General features: G+C 38.2%; 1 protein-coding gene and 1 long non-coding RNA gene across 14 annotated transcripts in view; both read right to left on the reverse strand.

Moving 5' to 3' along the window:
• LOC5579940 (histone-lysine N-methyltransferase, H3 lysine-79 specific) overlaps window positions 1-8475 on the reverse strand; it is a 67258-nt gene extending 58783 nt beyond the window's left edge. For 4 of the 12 annotated variants that reach the window (XR_002501943.1, XR_002501941.1, XM_021852155.1 and 1 more), the window contains exons 1-2: window positions 7490-8475; window positions 5355-5871 (exon numbers count right to left, since the gene is read on the reverse strand). The gene's annotated coding sequence lies outside the window, so the exon portion shown is untranslated. Of the gene's footprint in view, window positions 1-5354; window positions 5894-7489 lie in introns of all 12 variants that reach the window. The other 8 variants (XR_002501942.1, XM_021852145.1, XM_021852152.1 and 5 more) reach the window with 6 other exon arrangements.
• A 4400-nt stretch (window positions 8476-12875) lies between these two features.
• LOC110678917 lies at window positions 12876-20746 on the reverse strand. 2 transcript variants are annotated; one of them, XR_002502046.1, is made up of 3 exons: window positions 20392-20746; window positions 18037-18520; window positions 12876-13048 (listed from the first exon to the last, which is right to left on the reverse strand). It is a non-coding gene; the product is annotated as an uncharacterized LOC110678917 (long non-coding RNA). The 2 variants fall into 2 exon arrangements; XR_002502045.1 differs by lacking the exon at window positions 12876-13048 and adding an exon at window positions 13953-14459.
• Window positions 20747-25421: the final 4675 nt, after the last annotated feature.

Raw genomic sequence — 25421 nt, forward strand, 5'->3', positions numbered from 1 at the left:
TGATAATAGAGAGAGGTAGTAGGTCTGGTGGGGATCAAGTACAGGAAAAACTAGTAAAATAACGATGGTCTTGTAATGGATGCTACTCGACGGTCGACCATTCGTCGTACCGAAGAGGATGTTGGTTAGCTCGAAAGGCAACATTGACAAAACATACACATGAGATTATTACAAGGCTAGTCGTCACTGCTTCGCTAACTAAAGAGTGAGAACCTGTAACACTGTGAGTGGAAGACAACGTCGCAATGTAACCTGGAATTCGGTACTCACTTCTATACCAGTACCTATACCAATACAGATAAACTGCTGGAACGCATTGGTACTCAATGGATGACGGTGGAGAAGAATCAAGGAAGTGTTTTGGCGATAAACGTGATCGTTACACGCCGCATGCCACACGACACAGTGTCAACCGAGTTCAAGAAGAGGGGGCCGCGCTTTGGTTGTCCAAGTTTTGTTTGGGTTGATGGTGGAACACTGGCAGCGATAAAGCATGATGCATGCATGATTGGCTGGCTGGCTGCGCTAGACGTGGAGTAGAAATATGGGTGGAATTTAATTTTAAATGGTAAATTGCAAATAAAATTGATCGGTTTTCGGTGTTTGTGGGAGAAAATGTATTGAAAATAGATATTTAGCAAATTAATGATAAGAGTCTCCCAGAAAAACTGAATGAAGGTGAAAATTGTATGCCAACAATACAACTAATTATAGTAACCGATACTGTAACATCTCCTATGTGAAGTTCTATAAAAAAATGTAGCTATTCAGTTCGTAACGCATACAAAGGATCAACTCTTAAATGTGAGATAACATATGTAAGAAAATCATTAATATACCTTGTTTGAGACATCAATTCAATAACACAACTTGATATAATTTTTGTCTTATTTTTAGCTTCACTTGTCTCTCAAAGCAGTGCCGCGGAATTTTTATAGTTGTTGATAATTTGGAAAAGTGTCATTATATGCACTTACATACAGAAAGTATGATGATGCTTTTTTAACTATGCCAGTGCAAAACCAACTGACGTTTTCACAATCACGATACAGATTACAAAAATGTAACAAAAACCATCACAAAAATACACACTTTCACAATCTATGAAACAATTTTATCTTTATCTGTCAAGTCGAAATAGTTTAGAATCATTTGTCATTTAAATTCTATTTTGATTACTCTTGTCTTTTACGTAAGATTAGTGTCTTAAATGTCAATTGTCGTCAAGTCTGGTAATTACAGTCACCTCTCCACATCTCGATATCGAAGGGACCATCGAGATAGGGAGAGATCGAGACATAGAACAAATTTTTAACGAATACTAGATTGAAAATCACTCTGTTGCCAGGAAAATCAAAAACAAACAGATGTCATTTCGTCTTCGCCTTTGATAATGGGCATATCGATATACGAAGAGAAAATTGAAAACGAAAATCACATCGAGATAGGGAGATATCGAGATATGGAGAGTGAAAATGTATGCAGAATGAAGGGACTGAAAAAATCTTCGACATAGGGAGAAATATCGAGATATAGAACATCGAGATGTGGAGAGTCGACTGTACGTTCATATATCCTTAAGGCGAAGTAGGCCGTCATTGAAATTTGTACGCGTCGTTAATGATTGTTGCTAATTCATCTCACGATTTCGAATCAAAGAAAATCAGTCGGTTTTGCACTGACATAGCTGAAAAGGTATCAGCATACTTTATGCATGTTAGCGCGTACAGTGATTCTTTTTCAAGTCAACATAAACTATCAAGACTGAGTTTTATCACTTTGAAATGCATGCTGAAAAGTCATCATTGTTGCCAAAACGAATGACGGGCTACTTAGCCTTAAAGAAAAAAGTCACTTTCCTTGCCTGTTCAATTTCTCGAAACTAGCAAGTGTACCCTAATGATCGATCTCAGCGTCTTACTTTCCATAGTCATTTTTATAGTGGATATTTAGGGGTAAAGTTACCTATTACAGTCTCCTACAAGATTCACTTTTCGGTGGCAAATGCAATGCTTCACAACGCCTACTTTCTAATTGTAAATTTTGCGAAAATGAAGCTGGAATTAGATTATTTATACCGCTGTTACAAATGAGGTATTTCTTATTATGGCAATGTAAAAACCATATAAAAATAAGATTGTCAACACTTATTTCTACTCAGTGAATCTACTAGTCATTTTCCTAAGAGCTCCTAAGTATTCCCTACGTCGTATATGATAACGATGTGTCTAGCTAGCTAATAGTAAGAGTGGCTACGGATCATTCTGGTTAGCAAAAGGCAAACTGAACGTCACCAATAGTATTAATGTCCACTTCGAATAGATTAATTATTTGAAATGGGCATCAATTCTATCAATGACACAGAATGTCTGTTGGATCACATCCGAGATATTATTGCGTCTATGCCATATGAATTATGACGCGGCTTTAAGCAAAAAAAGCCAAAATGTGATACCACCACTACAGGTTACGCCTTTGGTTTCCATCATATGGGCTAATGGATTATGCCCTCCCATCGCGGCAAGGTCGCATAACCAAGGGGAAGGAATTTTTGAACGTGTTTTTTTATTGAACTAAATTTTGAAATAGTCAAGTAATCATGAAAATAGCTTGCAGAAATCAGTTGTAGTAAAATTTGTAGAAAAATTATGCTCTATGCAAAATATTGTGAATAATATACCTTCTTATATCACAAATTCCAAACATTTCCAAACAAACGATATGCGATAGTTTGGGTACACGATATTGATCTCAATAATCGATTGCCGTTAGCCTCATTGATAGGAAATAGTGGGAGCATATAGTTTTTGGGTTATTTTTGCCCCAATTCCCCTTAAAACTATTTGTTTAATAATTAATTGAACAGATATCTCCGGATTAAAATTTATAATGTACTAAATTGTTTATTTAGTAGGTCATACAGTATTTAAAACATAAAACATAGGAGATAATGGGCATCATTTACACACAAATAAAAAAAAAAAAAAACGAATAGAAAACTTCTAAATGAGGCCATTAAGAAACCATCTGCAGTTTTGTTTTCTGATTGAAACAAATCACTCAGGATTAAGTTAGTTACACAATCATAACTGTAGAAATTTCATGAGAGTTGAAATGCATTTTAAACGAAATTATTCGGGAAATAATTTTGTTTTTTTTTTTTACGAATGTTTGTTATTAAATTATTCGACAGTGAGGTTTTATGAAAGCTACAAAGCTCATATTTGGTCAGAGTATGCATTATACTTAAACTGGAGACGAACCAGCCTCCGGCTGAAAGTCTCGATAATAAAGATAATAATAATAATCATACTTAAACGTTTCTTATTGAAAAGTTTCAGACAATTTAACTGAAAAAATCCCGCCTGCCAAAGTGATTCGTGGAAGTGCCCAAGTAAATAGCTCTGTGAGTATACCTTTATTTATTCTGTATCACGTGTAGTAAAACCTCGCGTCATTTTTTGTAATTCAAATATGCCCTATTTACAAACCGATGGATATGTTATAATTGTTCAATATGATTTTTTTCTTTTTGAGCGTTACTATATCAATTTTATTCTAAAAACAAACGGAAAGGTGTGAAAATAAGAATTGCAATGTTAGGTTCATTTTTATTAGTGTGTATTAGCCCAAGGCCTGGCGATTTAGCTTACATCATAGAACCTCTTTTTCATGTTGGGTCCAATGACAACCTGATTAGGTTTCAGCCGTACACGTCAATTGGACGTTTTCAGCAGGAAGCTTATGAATGATTTAAAAAAGTGCTTATTGTTCGTTCAGAAAATCAGGTTCCTAACGATTTCACCATTACAGGGTGGCCACCAAATTTCGATTTTGAAATTCCCGCTTTTTTCCCGATTTTCCCGGTATATTTTCTATAATTTTCCCGGTTTTAATATTTTTTTTTCAACGACTTTAATTGGCTTTTTCAATATGAAAAATCGTTTCTATGAAAAGCACTGCAACATTTTTTTTGGAAACCGGTTAATTTTTTTTAGTTTAGTTTCCATAGTAACTTGATTGTTTATCAATAGTTTCACTATTGGAACAATAAGTTGACTATTAGATTGTTCTAGTCTATATAGAATCTTATTCTAAAAACTAAGGCATAGTATAGTGTTCATCAGATTCGATTTGTCTCGCGTTCGTTCAATGGAGGTCTGGAGCTATCCATCATGGGAAAGAGATGATTATTTGTTTAATTTTGATGCTATTTGAATCATATTTACCAAGTTGGTAATACCAACAATATGCCCTTTAAGCCAAACTTCGATTTTAAGTTCAAGTTTTAAGATCTAGAGAACCTGACAAGCGTACGAGTTGAAAATTTGATGGATAGGTTGAATTCTGGTTATGATAAAACGATCAAAATATCAACTCAGAGCTCTATTTGGTTTTCTAGACTCGTGCTCTTGAAGTTTCGAGATTTAGCTTTAGTTTATAATCATCTTAATGCTGAATTTCAGATAATTTGGCCGACAAAAGCCCCAGGTACCAAAGTAAATCATCAAGATGCCCAAGTAGTTCTGTGGCGCACTCTGCCAACACTTCGTGCACCCCTGACTACCACCCTGAAGAGTAGGAACCGCAAACGTAAGCGCGGCCATTTTTAATTTAGTTTTTGCTGAGACCAGAAAAATAAACCTTCGATATATTTTCTAATCCGTCCTCCGTTTATTTCGTCCCGGAAAACACGCTTATCGGTTCCCAAAGTTCCTTACCTTGATTGAAATTATTTCAATCCTTAATCATTTGAATTTTTTTTTTCATAAAAAAGGTTCTCTAAAGCAAATAAGTTCAAGGTATGGATGAAACAAGGCCACACATGTAGAAGCACTTACTTAGGGCTCACTCGTAACTTTAATAACACCAAAATTGTCATTTTTGACATGCACCCACCCACCCTCTTGTAATGCTTTTTGTATGGATATTCTATACATTTTATATGAGCTGCAACAGCTTGATCGCAATTAAAATCGTTAATGAGCCCTTATTCAAAACTTTGTCGATTAGATAACTAGTGACATATTAAAAGGTTTATAAATAAAAGCTTGTTTTCAAGATCATTTGTGGTATTCAGCAATTACAGAAGAGTGCTAAACCAATCTGCAATAAGTAATTAAACTTTGATTCAAAACGTCGAGTTAACAAAGTTAGAAAAAAGTTAAAAATATATTAGCCTTGACAGTGCGAGAACAAAAATTCAAAACCCGATCAGCTGCGCTGAGAAACGCTGCTGTGGACTGTGTTTACTAACATTTATCGTGTCTTTAAAGACCACCCATTGGATTGACAGCGAAAGCAATTAAAGACGGGCACAAATCATCGAATTAAATAAATAGAACGATACTCACGCAAATGACACCTTCCTTCCGGGTAAGACAGTCTGCGCCAATACATTCAATCCACATTGGCGACAGACTCCGAATCGACGAAAATATCATCCATTGCGTGCAGACTTGCGCTCACGTTTGCCACTTACAGCACAACCCTCCTTCCCGGGGTGGGCAGAATGAAGAATCGGCAGCAGCAGTAGCAGCTGGTATCGTCCCCGTCACTGTTCTCGCCGAGACGAGCATTCCTAGCGGCGGCCCAACACTCACACTTCCGCCCGAAAACGGAGCACTGCACTATCCGGAGGTATCTTCTAGCACTAGCCGCGGTATAGTTTTCGTTCCCCCCGCACAGTATTTATTACGGATTTCGATACCACAGTGGAATCGCGCGCCGCCGTGTTCTCGTGTTATGCCTTCCTCAAGCCGCACCAAATCGAACTCCCTATCATCTCATAGCCACTCACTCGTCGTCTTGGGTTGCCTGGCCAGAGGCTAAGCAGATCCATCAACACCGCCGTCGCCGCGCCCTTCCTGACTGTGTGCGTGAGAATAAAAATCTTCCTCAATATAAAATAGGGTAGAAGTACCAATTACAGTTATGGTACCAATTATGGCAAGATGTGGTGGGAACAAAAACAGATTTATATTGATGTTTCACTAAAATTTCCACATGAATGATAAAATTATTTGTTTTTGATAATAACTGATAACTTCAAAATGTAAAATAATCTGCTGATTTTAAGTACAGTCATCTCTCCCTTACTCGATATTGAAGGGACCTGGGAGGGAGGCACCTACACACGAAATATGACAAAAAGTTATTTCAAACAGCAAGAAAAATCCAGCTTGCCAACGGCAATCAAGGCAGACTTGATGAAAATCGCTAGTTTTCTTTTGTTGTGTACCTTCGATCATTCTGGACAAACATGGAAAAAGGGCCAAAGTTTTGTATGCATTTAATTTTCGTTTTTATTGGAAAAAGTAAAACGATGCGTATTTGAATACTTTATATTCCATCAGAATAAAAGGTGCTATCGTGACATTATTTTTGAACTGACATGAATAACTTTTCAATCGATTTTTTGTCACATTTGAAAAAATGCAAAAATGTGTATCGATCAATTACGCGCTTTTATCATGTTTGTCCATTGTTTAAGATCTGGGCTCACAGTGACAGTTCGTGACAGCAGAATCTCGGCTCACCTTGACGTACATAAATTTCGTATCGGTTTCTCCCTCCCAGGAAAGGACCATCGAGTTACAGAACACAAAACCAATCCAAAGTGTTATCGAGTTAGCCATGAAAACCAACTTTTACTATGGTTCTCTAACTCGATATCGAGATACAAAATATCGAGTAAGGGAGAGTTAACTGTATTTACATTTTTCTAAAAGGATATTTGCCGTAAATGTAACTGCTGCAAATTTTTCGTAAGGTTTCTTTCGTTCTTTACAATTTATTATTAAAAAGACTTCGTTACATTGTACTTGAAAAATAATATTCAATGGCAGAATTAAATCAATTCTCGAAAACTTATTCATACAGACTCAAGTCAAAAAAGTATACAAACTTACTTTATCGATCCTACGTGTTAATCAGGCGGAATTCTACACGTACCGCTCTGTACCAACTCAACTTTTCACTTTAAGAACGTTTGATTTCCGGATTTACAAAACGACGAAAGTAACATTTTCAACTTTCGCAACCTAACCACTACTTTCGCCGCCCCGCTGTATGGAGAGACAAAGTGACTTAACCACGAATCAAAACAAAACACTACTTGAGCCGATTTTACACTGGTAGAAAAACGTCGAAAGTAACTGAATGAAACGGCTTATCATTTTCTTATAATTATTTTGTGGGAAATTATAGAAACTACCTAGTTTTTGAACGTGATCTGAGTGTATACAAAATTTGAGCGAAGTACACGGTAAAAAAATGTTAAAAAAATTATTCAATTTAAAACAGTTTTAGAAGATAGATTGTGATTTTTCTTAATTAATTTTCTCAAAACCGTATAAAAGTTACTTACGTCGATTTGAAAAAGTAATCGAGAATTGAACATACAATTTTTTGACGAGAATTTTGCTTTCTTTGTTGATGGAGGATTCAATCAATCACAAACTTAAACACCCATAATTGATACACCTACCCTATTGCTCGCGTTTTTCACTCCTCTTGGCTTCGCCGTCTTCTTGTGTGGTGCGGTTTGCTGCGTCTAGCACAACATGTGATAAGAGGCCTATGGTCAGATGGTTCTCACCGTTGTAACTGAGTTACGATGTACACAAGCAGTTTAGATTCCTCTCAGCATTATAATTTTCATTCCTTGGAATCAAACTTACGATACACTCACAATCTTCCTTGAAGTCAACACATTTTGATGGGTTTATTTTCGTCGAATCACACCCTTTCCACATGACACGCTAGGAAATATTCTGCTTCGCTTGCTCTCACTCACACTCAAATGGCTCTCGCGGAGAAACGCGCTCCGCCACCGAAAGAAGAAATGGCTGCTCCCAGAAAACAGCACCGAGCCACAGAATCGCGCACCATAATCCGTTCCCAGCGTAATGCCCGACAGGAAAACTCCATATTGAGACACTTTCCCACCGTGACTTCCGACTTTTCACACACTTCCAACTTCACTTTCAAGAAAAATTATCTTCCGATTGCACTCATCAAGGTAGCCCGCGATTAATTTTCTTGTCTTCTTTCTGCTTTCCTTCGAGACGAACGCCAAGACAACCAAAATCTTATCCGCCTGCTTGGTGTGTTTTGCCCTTCCTTACCGATGGATCTTCTTTCTCGGGAAAGAATACGGGGAAAAAATTCCCTTCCGTCGTCGCTTTTTTCAAATGCACTTTTCGCCCCTTTGGCACTGTTTTCCCCGAGGGAAATTACACACAATCACTAGATTCACATCTGAACTCAACCTAGAACACAGTTTTCCGCCTTCGGAAGCGATTTTGTGGGTCGAAAAGTGCGATAAACAAAACAGATCACTCTTTCGGACCACACACCGCAGCGAAAAAAAATGGGGATTGCACACTCTCCTCAACTCACTGCCTACTGCTGGCTGCTGAATGAAAAATATGCGCTTGTGTGTTTCTGTCGTGTGGTGTGTTCTGAAGATCGTCTTGTGATGAGGGATCGTCGCACGGGGAAAAAACGGAGAGTGTGTTGGTGACCGCGGCGAGTGGGATTTGTTTTCGGAGCAGTCGAGAAGATGGCGCTGGAAAATGACAGCTGCTGTCAAAAAGCAACATCGGGAACGAAAATTACAGCGGGGCTGTTAGCGTCACCCAATCGTTACTGTGAGTTGCAGAGCTGCCAGATGATTTGAAAGAAAATCTGTCAGGGGGGTATACGCAACGAGGTTCGCCTACCGTTCTTGTTTTATGGATGTATTCGTTTGGCTCACAACGCTGCTAGGCATCCCGCTGTTTGAGTGTTGAAATGCATCAGCATTTGCTGTCTGGCATGGCCCGCGTTTCGACCTGTGCTGTTTGGGTCGGCCCGCGTGAGAGATTATGCTGTTTGGGACGGCCCGCCCGAGAGATGATTGTTAGTTGAGCTTTGTTTGTAGTTGACAGCCGTATCAGAAGGCCGACTCCAGATGCACGTTCCCCGCTATTTGGGAGATTTGTGCCATCGCCATATTTGAGCCTATTTCATCATCTACCCGATGGGAGAGGAAAGGGAAGGGAAAAATGGGAGGAAATAGGAGTGGGGTCCCTTGAAGAGGGAAGATCGCATTAGCGAATTGAGAGCATGTAGCTCCATACCACAATGGGTTCGAACAGCGCCCTAAAAAGGGCACTGCAAAACGCTTGAGCGTAAAGAGAGCCCTGGGAGGGAGAAACCAATACGAAATTTATGTACTTCAAGGTGAGCCGAGATTCTGCTGTCACGAACTGTCACTGTGAGCCCAGATCTTGAACAATGGACAAACATGATAAAAGCACGTACTTTATCAAAACATATTTTTGCATTTTAACAAATATGACAAAAAATCGATTGAAAAGCTATTCACGCTTATTCAAAAGTAATGTCACGATAGCACCTTTTATTCTGATTGAAAATAAAGTATTCAAATACTTATAATTTTACTTTTTTCAATAAAAACGAAAATTAAATGCATAGAAAACTTTGGCCCTTTTTCCATGTTTGTCCAGAACGATCGAAGGTACACAACAAAAGAAAACTAGCGATTTTCATCAAGTCTGCCTTGATTGTCGTTAGCAAGCTGGATTTTTCTTGCTGTTTGAAATAACTTTGTGTCATATTTCGTGTGTAGTATCGGTGCCTCCCTCCCAGAGAGAGCCTATAGCTCATTACCACAGCGGGTTAAGAATAACAGAATGTCCTGAAGATTCAGGCTTCTGAATTCAGTTTCACTTAATAACTGTTTACCAAGTAATTGGAATCGCATTTGCGAAAAAACTGGACAATTACATATCAGGTGATACGAAGTTCCATAATCGGAGTCACAACTATCACACACAAATGAGTCAGCAAGTTGAATATTGGCCATGTGATAGTTGAGTCGGCAGTGACCTGTCAACGCTCTGACCAAGAGACTGCAATTCTGCTTTGACATATTTGTTAAATACTTCGCCACCCTTGGAGATGGCTCAGTAATGTACAATTTTGTTTGACGACACGACTCCAAACTATTCAAATATTGCTTGTGCTGAGTTGCCGTCCAAGAGTTTATCTGAAGCTTCACCCAGCACTTCGAAATTGGAATAGCCGGCTCAGGGCCAATGAAGTCATGCGATGCTCCATCGCGAGCTAGCTCATCAGCCAATTCATTTCCAACGATGGAAGAATGGCCAGGTACCCATACAAGGTTTACAGAGTTGACTGAATTCAGTTCCTCAATTTGAGTTCGACATGTGATAACAAGCTTCGACCTTGAGTTGGCCGAAGCAAGAGCTTTTATAGCAGCCTGACTATCTGACATACTTTACAAACAGCCAAACGTCCATTTCTCCTGTAAAGGGAGTTGTGTAGAAAATTTCCTATAAGCAAAGTGACAAGCAATTGTGAGATCACTCGAAGCAAGGACAATTGTGTCCCAACTCACCGGAAGTGGAAACATCCGAATCACTACACGCAAAAAAATTGTGCGGTAAAAACTACCATTTTAGGGGGTTAACTTAAGCGCTCGCACCGGCAATTTTCAGCAGACCAGAAATGCGCTTGATTTTACCATATCTGTTGTCGAAATCAGATTGTTGTAAATTATTTCTGTCAAATGTACCAGTAATGTGGTGGGATGTACCGTAAACATAGTAAATTGGTCTGAAATTCCATGGTAGTTTCAAGAATGGGCGTAGTCAGCTACAATAGTAATTTTTACCACAGAATTTTTTCCCGTGTAGGATTTCCAATGGACGGAGAGAATAGGGTCCTAAAGCCCTGTCCCAATTTTAGTGCCAAACGCTTAAGTTTAGGCCAAAAAAACACATGCTTACTCAATTTTCTAATGTTTTCCGTTGGTTTGAGCCCAAAAAACATTTTTTTAAGATTTTGTCACATCCTTTGGCTTAAATTCAAATTTTGGGTGTAATTTGTTTTCCGTGTCCCTTACGAAATGTCAGATAGGAACAACCCCAGTGGTCGAACTAAAACCCCTGTGGTGTTTTTGTCGACTAAGCGAACGTCAAACATGATCAAAAGTGTCAAGGTTCATTTATGGACCAAATTTTTAAAATAAAGTTTAAACATGATATAGCCATTATTTGAGCGGGAAAAATTGCTAAAGTAGTTACAGTAACATGCTTTTTCGTGTTATTAAATAAAAACAAGATTTCATTAAAAATTTTAGGACCCAATTCATGGAATTCGGTCACAACCAATTCCCAGTGTATGTAGCGATGATCAGATAATGATTCATCATCTGATACATACCAATTCGTCAACTTGTGACTGATTCTGTTCGAGCAGAGCATTATGTCTAACACTTCTTCTCTAGCAGATACCATGAAGGTTGGACTGCTCCAGATGGTGTCATGAGTATCAGCATCACTGCCCACAATCAGCAGAACGACAACTCGTTTGAAATCATCCATTGGGGATGGTTCATCATGTGGTAAATACACCACACAACGAAAGACGTATTTCCTATTGAGGTCACCAACAGAAATATCAATTGTGACAGCACCTACATCTCTGGTTGTTAACTCAGAAATGAGTGTGGCAACGATAGCGCTATTTACGAGCACGCATGCACGAGGCATGGCACGTGAGTTTGCCATTTCATGATTCTGAAAGTATCAAAAACTGGGTCCACAAGGTTACCTAGATAAAAGTTCACAAAAGTAAGGTTTTTGAACTAGCGCCATTTGAGCTGTAGCATTTGCATGGGTCTACAAAGATTGATCATTGCTGATATTTTATGCTGAAGATTGGTCAAACAAAGCTATCCTAACCGTAGTCACTACTCAAACTAGGCAGGATTAAGCTTTTCGCAATCTCAGAACGAAAAAGACCAGTAGCGAAAAAATCATATCGGTATCTCTTAAAAGTCGACAAAGGCGAAAAGCACAGAACACACTGTGTAATACGCATAATGCGAAACCATAGAGGTGAAAATTTAAACTAAGTTACAACGTATTAATAATCCCACCCTTATTTAGCCTCAGGCTTGAGACTTAAGAAGGGCAGTCGATTATCTCGGAAAAACACAAGGTCACCTGCACCATTGCTCCGGGTAGCACAGGAAGGGCATAATACCATAGACTTAAGAAGTAAGACCTTGAACTGTCGAAGAAACGCCATTCAAATTTGGGGGACCAGTCGGGTACCCAGTAAAACAATTTTCCGTGTAGTTTTTTTTTCCGTGCACATCGATTTGTCAAATTGACGTTTCTTTTTGTGACAGTTCGTCGTCGATTTGCTTTGAAATGTGTTTTCTTTTTCTCATCAAAGCTGATCAGCGGTTGAAAATTTCAATTTGCTTTTGATTTTTATTATCTGTAAGTAGTTATAGTTTATAATTATATGTGTTCGTTGAGGCACGATAGTAAAGCTTCCAGTTCCGTACCGCTTCCCATCTTTCCGACAGACGCAACCTTCTAAACGTGTCGCAGTGCCCAATCCGATGATCGCAGGCAGCTGCCTCTAATCCTGCATGGCTTCTCCCGTTACGGAACTCGATGGACTGCTCCGCTGTCTACGACGATGCCGAAATCCGTATCAATCCTTCCCTTCTTCTTTCGGAATGCGTGATCCGACGCAACGGGTGCAGATTTGCTGTACGGAGTGATCTCGCTGGCATCCTTGACGATCGACGAGAGAAAGTTGGAAAATGTATGAAATGTAACGAATTGGGCTTTCCTCCGGTACCGTACCCATTCCAGCTGCGTGCTGGATGCGGATGAGATACTCTGTCAGTCCTGTTTCCTTCAAATGGTCGGTAAGCTGCTGAACGACGACACAGAACTGAATGAACGTTGCCAATTTATCCGCTTTTGGCAACGGAGCCTCGCACGTTCGACAGCAGCATATCTAGCAGCTATTCAGGCCTTCCGTAAGCATCCGCTAGGTTTTGGTGATTTGCGGTACTGCACTGGGAAGTAGCAACCTGCTTCTCACCACATCCAGCGCTTCAAGTCGTGCGAGAGGGAGTCGTCCGGGGAATCGTCACGATTACTTCGGAGAATCGGAATTCGAAACGGCCAAGGCATGCTTAGGGGATAGGCTGGCCATAAGGTAAGAGGATAAAAACGGGACAAATAAAGAACAAAATCGGCACAATTTTCAAAACTTAAAATAACTTTTATATAGCATTCTTTTGGAAGTTTTAAGAATATTTGTAACAAGCTTTTTGAAACTTACGAAAACATGTTTATTTGGTGTTAGTGGAATCATTTAATGTTTTCGTTATGATGATCAATCATGAGTTAAAATAGATTTTTTGAGGGTGTTTATTGAGCTTTGGAACTATTTTGAAAATTTTGAATTAGATTTCAAAATCTGGATTGCAAGTCATTTGTGAACTTCAAATTAAAATGAAGGCTGGTTCAGACAACTTCGTTTTTAACCTTCGCAATTCGTAACAAAATTATGCATACTAATTTCGATGACAATCTTCCTATATCTTTGAATTCTGGTGAAATCTTTGAAAATCCAAAGGAAACCTTTGCGATTTTTGCATGAATTTTTCGAATATCTGTAGTTTTTTTTTTTTTTTTTTTATATCTTTATTTGAGTGTATTTTAACACACGAGGGCTAGTTCTACACTTTTCTGTAGGAGTCTTCGGAATTTGTAAGAGTAATCCCAAGGTCTCCCAGAAGTCCTGGGATTTGAGATCCCAAAAATTCAAGCTTCTTTTCGTTCAAGAAATCCAGGAATCTACAGTGACCCCACGCAGTTGAATCACCCACAATTTATGAATCAGCTGATTTCAAAAGACAAAATTATTATCAAACTTGTCACAAAACATCACAGAATTATTTTTAAACATAGTTTCTTATCAGTAAAATAATTCTTTTATTTTTTGTGACAAGTTTGATAATAATTTTGTCTTTTGAAGTCAGCTGATTCATAAATTGTGGGTGATTCAACTGCGTGGGGTGACTGTAACTGAAATTTCTATCGGAATTCCACGAACTATCTTTGTATTTTTCAAGATTCCTACCACCGCTCCATAATATTCAATCCTGGAAAAAATCCTGAGATAACAGAATTGAAGAAATGCTACTAGAATACCGGGAATACAACCTTGATATGTAGAATTTCGAATATAAAAAAATAATCCTTCATTCCAGGCATTTTTTTAGCGTAGCTGCTAGCAAGAGGCATACCAGAAATTGTCAATTGAGACACATCTAATAGAAGGATATTCGCCTAAATCACTTTTCACAACACTTTGACCAGCGATAAATTTACTAAGGTTGTCGTCATACGAATAGGAGGCCGTATTTGGCGTGTAAGGATTGTTGACTTCGTTAGTGATTTGGTGATCCAGAAGTTCAGATGTGATCCTATGGGCAGGGCTTTCTTTAGTTGATGTTGATTTATCGAACGAATTGGTTATTGTTGACGAATCAACGGCTGCGTCAGGAATTCTCATTGATGGTATTGCAATCCGCTTCATCCTTGGTCCACCTATTGAGAAAATGATATATTTAAAGTAATCAATATGCGTAGTGTACGTATCCGTAATATATGATGTCAGAGATGAACCGGCCATAATATATATAATTATATATATATATATACTTCGTCTTGCCATCAAGTAGGCTGTTGAAAAACGCTTTTGATCGTCCCATATAAAATGACAGTTTCGTTCGCGCTCGTTTTTTCAACTTTCCCGGTGAATATCCTGGGATTTTTATACACACGAACACGTCGGAACCCCTGACGAACAAAACTGAGAAAGAATCATTCATATCCGTTGACCCGTTCGTAAGCCATTTCGTGACATACAAACACCATTCCATTTTTATTGATATATATATATATATCATATATATATATATATATATATATATATATATAGAGAGAGAGAGAGAGAGAGAGAGAGAGAGAGAGGCTGGCGCGTAAATATAGTTTCACCAATCGAGCTGAAATTTTGTACAGTTGTTATGGGACCTAAATGCAATCCAAAAAGTGGACTGGAGCGAGAATCTAAATTTTGTCCCACACTAATGGCCACGACTTCACCATGCCGCCATTGCAATACTACTGCAGATAAAATCTGATTTTCACACTTTTAATTCTAGCACTCATCAAGAATAGATTTTGATTTTTTTCTGCGAATTATTTCACAATAATTGAAACACGTATACATCAAACATTTATGTTACCTATCCAATAGTATAGGGATTTGACTGAAATGAATCTGAACCGTGACCAATTTCATGATGTCTTAAGGTGATTATAAAACGAAGCCACACCTCAAATTTTCAAGAGCACAAGACTTGAGAACTAAACAGCGCTTTGCGTTGAAAATTTATCTCAAGGATCACCACCAGCAAGCAAGTAATTTGATAGATTTTCAACGCGAACTGTTGTCAGATTTTTCAGCATTGTGCACTTGAAAATTCAAAGTTTGGCTTCGTTTCATAATCACCTTAAGCGGATTGAAAAACAAGTGCTTTAGGTGTTTTACCATTTTGTCAAGTGTTCTCTAGCAAATCTAAATGAACATTGAAACACAAATTCTTGTGGAACATTACAATGTTATAACAATGTTCTTAAACACATAACACAAAAAGATTTTGATGAACATATATTTTACTTTTTCTAGGGGGAAGTCCTCTATGCCCGGACAGTTTGAATTTTCCAAAAACGAATAATGATATTAAGATTTTAGTATTCCAGGATTATATCAAAACACATTTTTGCAGTGTATACAAATTATGACGTTTTCATGTCCAAACGTTAACAAACAGTAGCTGTTGAATGTTTTACTCTGATACAATCTACCAAAATATGTGGAACGATGAAATTCCATACAAGTGTAGCCACAATTGTTTCTTATAATTTGAGCTGAATTGTCTCCGTACGTTGACTTCAGTAAGTTTTGCATCAATCACAATGCAAAATTTATTAGAAAATGTCGAATTTCAAAGAAAAGCAACTTTTTTTGTAAACCATTGTAAGTCCTCTATGGTCAGACACCTCATGTCCTGTATGACCGGACAGTGAAAAAGTTAACCTAATAACTGGGATCTAATTCATAATTCGCATTTTTCATAAATATAGGGTACAAATAAACAAACAGCAGCCAAAATAAAGCATAAACAACAAAATGTTAGGTCCTTGGAGGCTTTACAAAGTGCTGTCAATATGATGCTTTTAAGGCAAATGAGCGCACAAGAAGCAGCACAAGATATGATGTACAGCATCTCTCCATAACTCGATAATGAAGGGACCATCGATTTGGGAGATATCGTGTTACAGAATAAATACTAAACTAGTGCAAATATGCGATTCAAGGGACCATGAAGGTAGCCATGAACACCAAATTTTACTATGGTTCTCTTGAGTTGAGATACGAAGGTCGAGTAGTTGACTGTACCTAAGAGCACACTTCAACCTTCGAGCTGACAAAGAAATTGTGAAGAACTATTATAATAAACGCGTTGAATTCCCGAAGACATTTTCATCTGAATACGAGCAACCGTTAATGCAACATAGACGGCGACATATGGCGAATCGATCTATGGCGCTGATCATGTGAGTTTTTACTGATTTTTTTGTACAAAAATTAACGGTAAAACTAATGTAGATTTTGAAATATTACGAAAAAACAAAAAGTGTCGTATAGAGGACTTTCCCCTATTTCAACAAAACAAAAATGCGAGGTCTGTACTGGCCAGATAATGCTTTCTGAGACACCCCATATGTACAATAGCCTGGGACACGGTTATATGAAAAATTTAGATTCTCGCTCCAGTCCACTTTTTGGATTTCATTTAGGTCCCAAAAATTTCAGCTCGATCAGAGAAACTATATTTTAGCGCCAGCCGTTTAAAGTTTGTATGGGATTTACTATGGGAAAACTTACTTTTGCAAAAAAAATCGCCAGAGGTCACCCATTGTGCTCTATATAAATTCTGAGCACGATGAACAACATTGTCGAAGACCGCAAAGCAATCCGATGCTTGTGAAAAAAGTTATTAAGCAAAAACTATTCGGAAATTTTGCCCGATTTTGTTATTATTGTTATTCCTCTACGTGTTTATCAACGTGACCTTGCCAGTCGATTTTTATTGAATAACTTTTTGCATAAGTGTCGGATTGTTTCCCGGTCTTCGGCAATATTATTCATCGTATAAATACCTACCGAGGTATGCGTTTGAAATTTTTTATAGAGGTCAATGGGCGACCTCTGGCGATTTTTCTTTGCCAAAGTAAGTTTTCCCATAGTAAATCCCATACAAGCTTTGAAGGGCTGGCGCTAAAATATAGTTTTACCGATCGAGCTGAAATTTTGCACAGTTGTTATGGGACCTAAATGCAATCCAAAAAGTGGACCCTGAGCAAGAATCTAAATGTTGTCCCACACTAATGTACAAACTTATTATCTCATAGTAAAAACTCATTCTTCAAACCTTAATAAAGAAAGTTGCTGAAGAATGCTTGTGATTACTTGAGTAGTGAAATTAGTTCTAAGCGTTGCGTCTATTTGTCTATGGTATTAGCGTGCGACACGATTATATTAAAATATAAATTCTCGCTTCAGTTTACTTTTTGGGTGTCTTTTCGGATCTATACAAACCACTGTGTATACTTTCAACTCGATAGAAGAAACTGCAATTTAGCGCCTGTTGTTCGTATTTGGCAAAGGATTTACTATGGAAAAACTCACTTTAGCAAAGAAAAAATCGCCAGAGGTCGCCCATACACCTTTATGTAAAAAAATCTAAACGCAAACCTAGACAGGTAATTTTACAATAAAGAATATTTGCGAAGACCGCTAAGTAATCAGATGCTTGTATTATTAATCCTTGACTATTCGAACATTTTACTACATTTTGTTATTATTAACTTTTTAACAAGTTTCGGATTGCTTCGCTATCTTTGACAATGTTCCTTTTCGTAAAAATACCTATCAAGGTCTGCGTTCAGATTTTTATAGAGGTCGATGAGTGACCACTGGCGATTCATCTTGGCAAAAGTAATCATTCCCATAGTAAATCAAATACAAACTTGCAATGTAATGCTTATGTCTTACCTCTGATAGTCGGTCTTTCTGAAATGTAAAATGTTGAATTTCGTGTTGGCAACTTGGAGCATTTCAAAATCCGAATCCACTTTATACCGCAGGTCTTGTGAAATTTTATGTTGCCTTCCGTTTTTTTTTATTGACATCCTTCCACAAAACATAATCGGTTACTCCGTGGTTTGCATGCATATTTGGTGTAATTGTAGTCCTTCAAGTGTGTGGGTGAATCAGGTGTATCAACGACCGCCGCGGAATCTTAACCAACCTAGTTATCTTCCTGTACAGAACCGCAGTAGCTTTTGGGCTTCAGCTTCATCCATCCTCAACGCCTTTGTCCTTCATACGGACGGATTTGAGCGTAGGGAAGTGGTGGAGACCCCGCTTTGCTTTGTATGGCTTGCATTTGGGGACAAACATTCTGTCCCACGCAGTATTTTCCCGTCTTGCAGCTTTACCGTTGGAACTGCAACGTTATGTAGTTTCTATCTGGTATCTACAAAAGAAAACCATAAAAAAACAACTATCGATAATCAGTGCCGTAGCGTGCGGTTGGCCAGGTTGGCACCCGCCAAGGGCGCCAGGCTCCAGGGGGCGCCAAAATCATGTCACCCCTGGGAAATATTTTGGAGAAACATATTTAGTAAGCGTGTTCTTGAAGCCAAAGTATCTAGAAAAATATTCATAGACATAAGCAAATAGCAATACAAAAACTATGGAGGATGAATGTCGCGTAATTCTTCGTATATAATCTATTAGCTCTATTGATAAACATGGTAGATTGAAAGTATTTCTGGAATAATTTTAACCAAATATTTTGGAAGCATCTCAGAAGGTGTTAAATGATTAATCGGTACAAAATTCCTAAAATTAAAACATATTTAAAAAATATCTTTAAATAACTTCGAAAAAAGTTCTCCATAGCAATAACAAATCAGCTTATGCACAGTTTCTACGATAAAAAAAATATTAGAATCGATAATCTTTTCTTTTGAGGTGAATATTCACATGACGATTAAAACCTCTTTCTAAAAAAATTAAAAAAACAAATATTTGTAGAAAATCTACATAACGAATATGTAGATTGTACCAACTGGTAGTTGGAACAGTAGGATTTCACAGAACATAATACCCACAAACGATCTTAGAGAGACTTAGAATGGACACCCGTCTAGGATTCTGTTATGATATGGGTTATTACATATCATAACAGAATCCTAGACGGGTTCCGGACAGATTTTTAAGCCAGATTCTTTGATATTAGTCAATGGTGTTTTCACAGAATCTCAGGACAGAATTGCATAGAATCTTAACGAAAGTTTTGATTCAATCCCGAAAAGGATTATCGATGAATTGTATAACATGGAAATTATAACAAGAGTGAAAAATAATGGAGTAGCTTAATTGTTGTTACAACCGATATTTTTTCTAGAACTGACTGAATCCGTACCGAACTTTTTGTAATATCCTCGTCTGTAGAGCCTTTTGACCACTGCTTCCATTATTTAAGAATATCATGGGAATTTTGTTAGAAACCTTCTTATGACCTTAAAATAAAAGTTCAGCTTTAATTAGTTATTTAAACTTTGAACTATTTTAAACAAATTCATTGCATTATTTTGAAAAAAAAAATATAAATAATTCTCATATGATTGAAGGCATAATATTCGACAAATTCTTGATTATGAAAGGAGTATCTCAAGAAATTCTTTGAAAGTATTCTGCAATTGTCTCTCATTTATGAGCTAAACATATATCAAACAAACATAACATTACTGATAATTTATTTTGAAATATTACTGATAATTTATTTTGGAATATTAGACAAATTTAATAAAAACTTATGGGAAAATAAATGAACAAGCAATGTCAACAATAATCTTTTCATAAATATGCATATGTCCTATCCAAATGCTATATGCAATATAGTATTTGGGATTTCATTGAAATGTTAATGGTAGCACATGCAAGATGTGACGCTAGGTTCTGGGCAGCAAATCTAGTAGTTTACTAAAATCAGTCACTGGCCACAAAAACAGTAATTTTATGTGCATTTCTTTTAAATCTTCAAGAGACAATTCACTTTCAAAAGATTTTTGAAACATTTTGTTTGTCTTCTTGTACATGTGTTACCAATGTAAGCTTTGAGAATGACTTGAGCTTTATCACGACACTTTTTGAGAATATTGATGGATGTTTTTTTACTGAATACGCCCTAGAATTTTATAAATCCTTGAAACATTTGAGAGTTATACGTAAACCTACAAAAAAAAACTTTGAATGAAGGGCGCTCAAATGACGGTTTGCCAAGGGCGCCATTAGGCCACGCTACGGCTCTGTCGATAATATTAAAAAATGTTCACTTACTTTCGATGAAATCGTTGGCCACAAATTGCTGGCTGCAAATCCGCTCGTGTCTTTCACCTGACCGGGGCATAAGTTTTGTTCACCGGTGGTAGACTTTGTTCTCACGGCAGGCAACCGGGAAGAAACTAACCCCACACCGGAGCGATTTTCGCATCCAAAACTGTTGCATTTTTTACCTATTTTGGTCGAGACAACCATCACTTGTCGATGTAGAATTGCAATTTCTACCGACTAACTATATTACTTAAAAAAAAAATAACAATAAATTTAGCAGAAAATTATGCTTAAAACTCAAAAAAAAACCGTCCTTTGCGTGCTCCTCACGAATCAACAACAACAACTGTTGATGCGAACAACAAAAACAAAACCGACTGAACAAAAAGGGACAAACAAAAATAATGTAACTGTCGAAAACGTCACATTAGCGTGGGTACCGTGGGTCGTTCACATTCTACAAACCGTTCGCCCGAAAAAATCGAGAGTTTCATATTGATTGATGATAATACTGTAGAGGGCGCCCTGGTACTCCACAGGCTCCGTTTGCGGTTAGGTTTTATTTAGACCCCCCTAACCATTCATTCTTAGGCACGGTAAGCTTAAAGCCGCATGAATTAGGGGTCACCTGTTAGGTGGACTTTTACCACCGGAACAGGCAGTCCGTAGTGTTAATTCTTAGCCAGTTGAAACAACCGCTACCGACACTACGCGGCTATCTAGGCTGATCGGGAAAAGGAATTTAACATTGATGATTAACTCCTGACGTGCCTAATCAGCCTTTGCTGTCTGGCATGGCCCGCGTTGCGACCTGTGCTGTTTGGGTCGGCCCGCGTGAGAGATGATGCTGTTTGGGACGGCCCGCCCGAGAGATGATTGTTAGTTGAGCTTTGTTTGTAGTTGACAGCCGTACACCCACCCTGAAATCTGTATCTACCAGGTTAGAAAATCTGTGTCCTATACAAAAAAATCTGTGTCCATACAAAAATTGTTGAAAGAAAATCTGTGTTCCATACAAATTTAATCTGTTTCAGAATAAAAAAAATCTGTGTACTACAGAGTGAATGAGTTTTTTTTTCACTCAGGCGATAACTGAAAATAAATCACATCTAGTTTATATAGGTTTATATGTACGGGACAACATAGATTTTTGATATCATGCTTTGAACTTAAATTTCAATAATGATGCAGATAGAACCAGATTCAGTAATCGTTCTTTTTTACATATACGGAGAAGAAACACCCTAGGGCTCATTCACAAATTTCATAACGCTCATGGGGAGGGTGGGTCTCCTCATGATGTTACAGTTCATACGAAATTCGAAAAACATCCATGAAATTTATGAACAAACCCCTAGTTTGAAACAACAAAGTTTTTTTTAGTTGTTTCAAAACCATCGCTTTGTTTGAATCTAATTTGTTCTGTATGCTGTTTTTATCTTAAATCTTCATTTCGTTATAATCTGTGTAATAGTTGTTTCAAACTAAGATTTAAGTTGATCTTCACAAACAACGGGTTTGTTTTTACCAAAATGTAGGTTTATAAATTTTTTGGTTGAATTTCAAACTAAAATGTTGGTTGTTTTTATGTCCAAGTGTGATTGTTTCAAACTCATGAATGCATTGGAAAATAGCTAATAAAATTGTCAGTGCGCATCGTACATTCGTGCTGTGCGTACACGAATTCTGTCTGCTCTTGAAAGTTTTTTAAGCTACCTAAAGCATCAAAACAGTACTTTTCAGTGCTAAACCGAAAAAAAACGGTGTTTTTCTAATATTGATCCCTTTACGATCCTTGTTTGGACCCGTGCTTTCGATTTTTCGTTGGACCCGTTGGCGAAAGCTAGCGGTGGTAATCCTTCTTGGACACCGCCTTGGGAAAAAAAAAACCTCTCGAAGGTCACGTCTTCTTTCGTTTTTTCACTAAACATAGTGGTTTCTGCGCTCGTGTACATACACGTTTTTTTTTGTTTGTGGTGTCACTTGGACGGCTAAGACCGCTCACGGTCCATCTTGCCAATGTACATACACGTTACATGTCACCAACACTACTTAAAGATTGCTGGTTGAAAATATAAAAAAAGATCAGCTGTTCCCAGCAAAATCAAATGGCAATATTTTCAACCAGCAAATTTGCGCACGTGTTCGTGACACCGCTCGGCGAGAGCTCAATGGTTGCAACTACTTTAGGGGCCTTCCTTAGCCGAGTGGTTAAAGTCCACGGCTACAAAGCAAAGCCATGCTGAAGGTGTCTGGGTTCGATTCCCGGTCGGTCCAGGATCTTTCCGTTATCGAAATTATCTTGACTTCCCTGGGCATAGAGTATAATCGTACCTGCCACACGATATACGAATGCTAAAATGACAACTTCGGCAAAGAAAACTCTCAGTTAATAACTGTGGAAGTGCTCATAAGAACACGTCAGAAGTTAATCATCAATATTAACTTCCTTTTCCCGAGCAGCCTAGATAGCCGCGTAGTGTCGGTAGCGGTTGTTTCAACTAGAGATAGGCAAAATCGTCAAATTCTGGGAGTGAATCGTAGGTGACTCACTCACAAAAGTGAATCGACTCTTTTGATCGATTCGGTGACTCATTTCATAAAATCAAAAATGAATCATGTATTTCACATAATAAATGAAAAATATAACAATTTTTAAATGAGAACATTTTTAGTAGAAGTACTTTAAATATTCATACATGTCCGAATTGTTTGGCTACGATAAGTTGAATTCGAAAACATTATTCCAAGTAAATTTTAAAGCCTTCTTCCAAAACTGTCGATAAAAAGGAATCGTGACTCTTTTGAAAAGAATCGTGATTCGTTCACTCATTTTCGAGAGTCGACTCTTTTGGATGATTCGTGAGTGAGTCACCCATCTCTAGTTTCAACTGGCTAAGAATCAACACTACAGACTGCCTGTTCCGGTGGTAAAAGTCCACCTCACAGGTGACCCCTAATTTATGGTGTGATGCGTACCGTGCCTAGGTATGAATGGTTATGGGGATCTAAATAAAACCTAACCGCAAACGGAGCCTGTGGGGTACCAGGGCGCTCTCCACAGTATTGAGTCCTTCCTGTGCTACCCGGAGCAATGGTGCAGGTGACCTTGTGTTTCTCCGAGATAATCGACTGCCCTTCTTCAGTCTCTATCCTGAGGCTTAATAAGGGTGGGATTATGAATATGTTGACATTTAATTTAAATTATCACCTCTATGGATTTTTACACAGTGTATTCTGTGCTTTCTCGCCTTTGGAGACTTTAAATAGATACCGATCTGGTTTTTTCGTTGCTAGTCTTTTTCATGCTGCGATTTCAAAAAGCTTAATCCTGCCTAGTTTGGGTAGTGGCTACGGTTAGGTTAGCTCAGATCAATCTTCAGCATAAAAGAACAGCAACGATCAATCTTTGCAGACTCATGCAAAATGGTGCAGCCCAAGTGGCGCTAGTTCAAGAAGTCTACTTTCGTAGAGGGAACTTCTATCTAGGTAACCTTGTGGACCCAGTTTTTGCTACTTTCAGCAAACCTGAAATGGCAAACTCGCGTGCCATGCCCCGCGCATGCGTGCTCGTTAATAAAGCAATCGGTGCTACACTCATTTCTGAGTTATCTACCAGAGATGTATGTGCTATCACAATCGATGTTTCTGTTGGTGACCTCAACAGGAAATACGTCTATTGTTCGGTATATTTACCACATGATGAACCATGCCCAACGGAAGACTTCAAACGAGTTGTCGTACACTGCGTAACAAAAGGCCTTCCGCTGATTGTGGGCAGTGATGCCAATGCTCATGACATCATCTGGGGCAGCTCAGATATCAATTTGAGAGGCTCCAGTCTGATGGAATACTTAAGTAGTAACAGACCTTGGAATACTTAACATAGGCAATCGCTCAACCTTCATGGTATCTGCTAGAGAAGAAGTGTTAGACATAACGCTCTGCTCGAATAGAATCAGTCACAAGTTGACGAATTGGCATGTATCAGATGAGGAATCATTATCTGATCATCGCTACATCGTCTTTGAACATTCAAATGTAACTGCGCAGACATTGCGTTTTAGGAATCCCCGATCAACAAACTGGGAACTCTATAATGAATTGGTTGCGACCAAATTTCATGGATATTCTCCGTCCATTGAAAATCCAAGTGATCTGGATGATGCCGTTGATACTACAACATCCTACATTATGGAAGCTTTTGAAGAAGCATGTCCTCTGCGGTCTGTAAAGAGGGACCCCATGGTGGAATTCCGATATGACTAGACTCAGGAAACAATGTAGAAGGAATTGGAACAGACACCGTTCAGCTGGATCAGAGTCGTTCAAGTCGGCTCGCAAGGCTTACATGAAGGCTCTTCGTTCTGCTGAACGATCCGGCTGGAAAAACCTTTGTACAAATGTTTCCAGTTTGAGTGAAGTCAGTCGGCTGAACAAAATCCTTGCAAAATCTAAGGATTTCCAAGTGAACGAAATTCGCTTGCCTAATGGTGACTTTACTTCTTCCGATGAAGAAGTTTTAGAATGTTTATTCAATACACACTTCTCCAGATGTGTGGACATAGCATTTGGCCTCGGCTCGCAGTATCGTAACTACTGAATCGATTCAATGGGCACTTAATAGTTTTGCTCCTTTCAAATCTCCAGGAGCGGATGGGATTTATCCTGTTCTGCTCCAAAAGGGATTTGAGTTTATCAAACATGTTTTGAAAAAGCTACTTGTAAGCAGTTTTGCTATCGGGTACATTCCCGGATCCTGGCGTGATATTACTGTAAAGTTTATCCCGAAAGGAGGACGTGCGTCGTATGAAGAAGCGAAGAGTTTTAGACCAATCAGTCTGAACTCTTTTCTTCTGAAATGTCTGGAACGCATTATCGATCATCACATCCGTGATGTTTATTTGGCAAACATGCCTCTTCATATCAATCAACATGCTTACAAATCTGGAAAGTCCACTGTGACTTTTTTACACAAAGTTGTATACGATATCGAGAAAGCATTCGCTCAGAAACAATCCTGCTTGGGTGTTTTC

This window comes from Aedes aegypti, chromosome 3, assembly GCF_002204515.2.
Source record: "Aedes aegypti strain LVP_AGWG chromosome 3, AaegL5.0 Primary Assembly, whole genome shotgun sequence".
NCBI classification, from domain to species: Eukaryota; Metazoa; Arthropoda; class Insecta; order Diptera; family Culicidae; genus Aedes; species Aedes aegypti.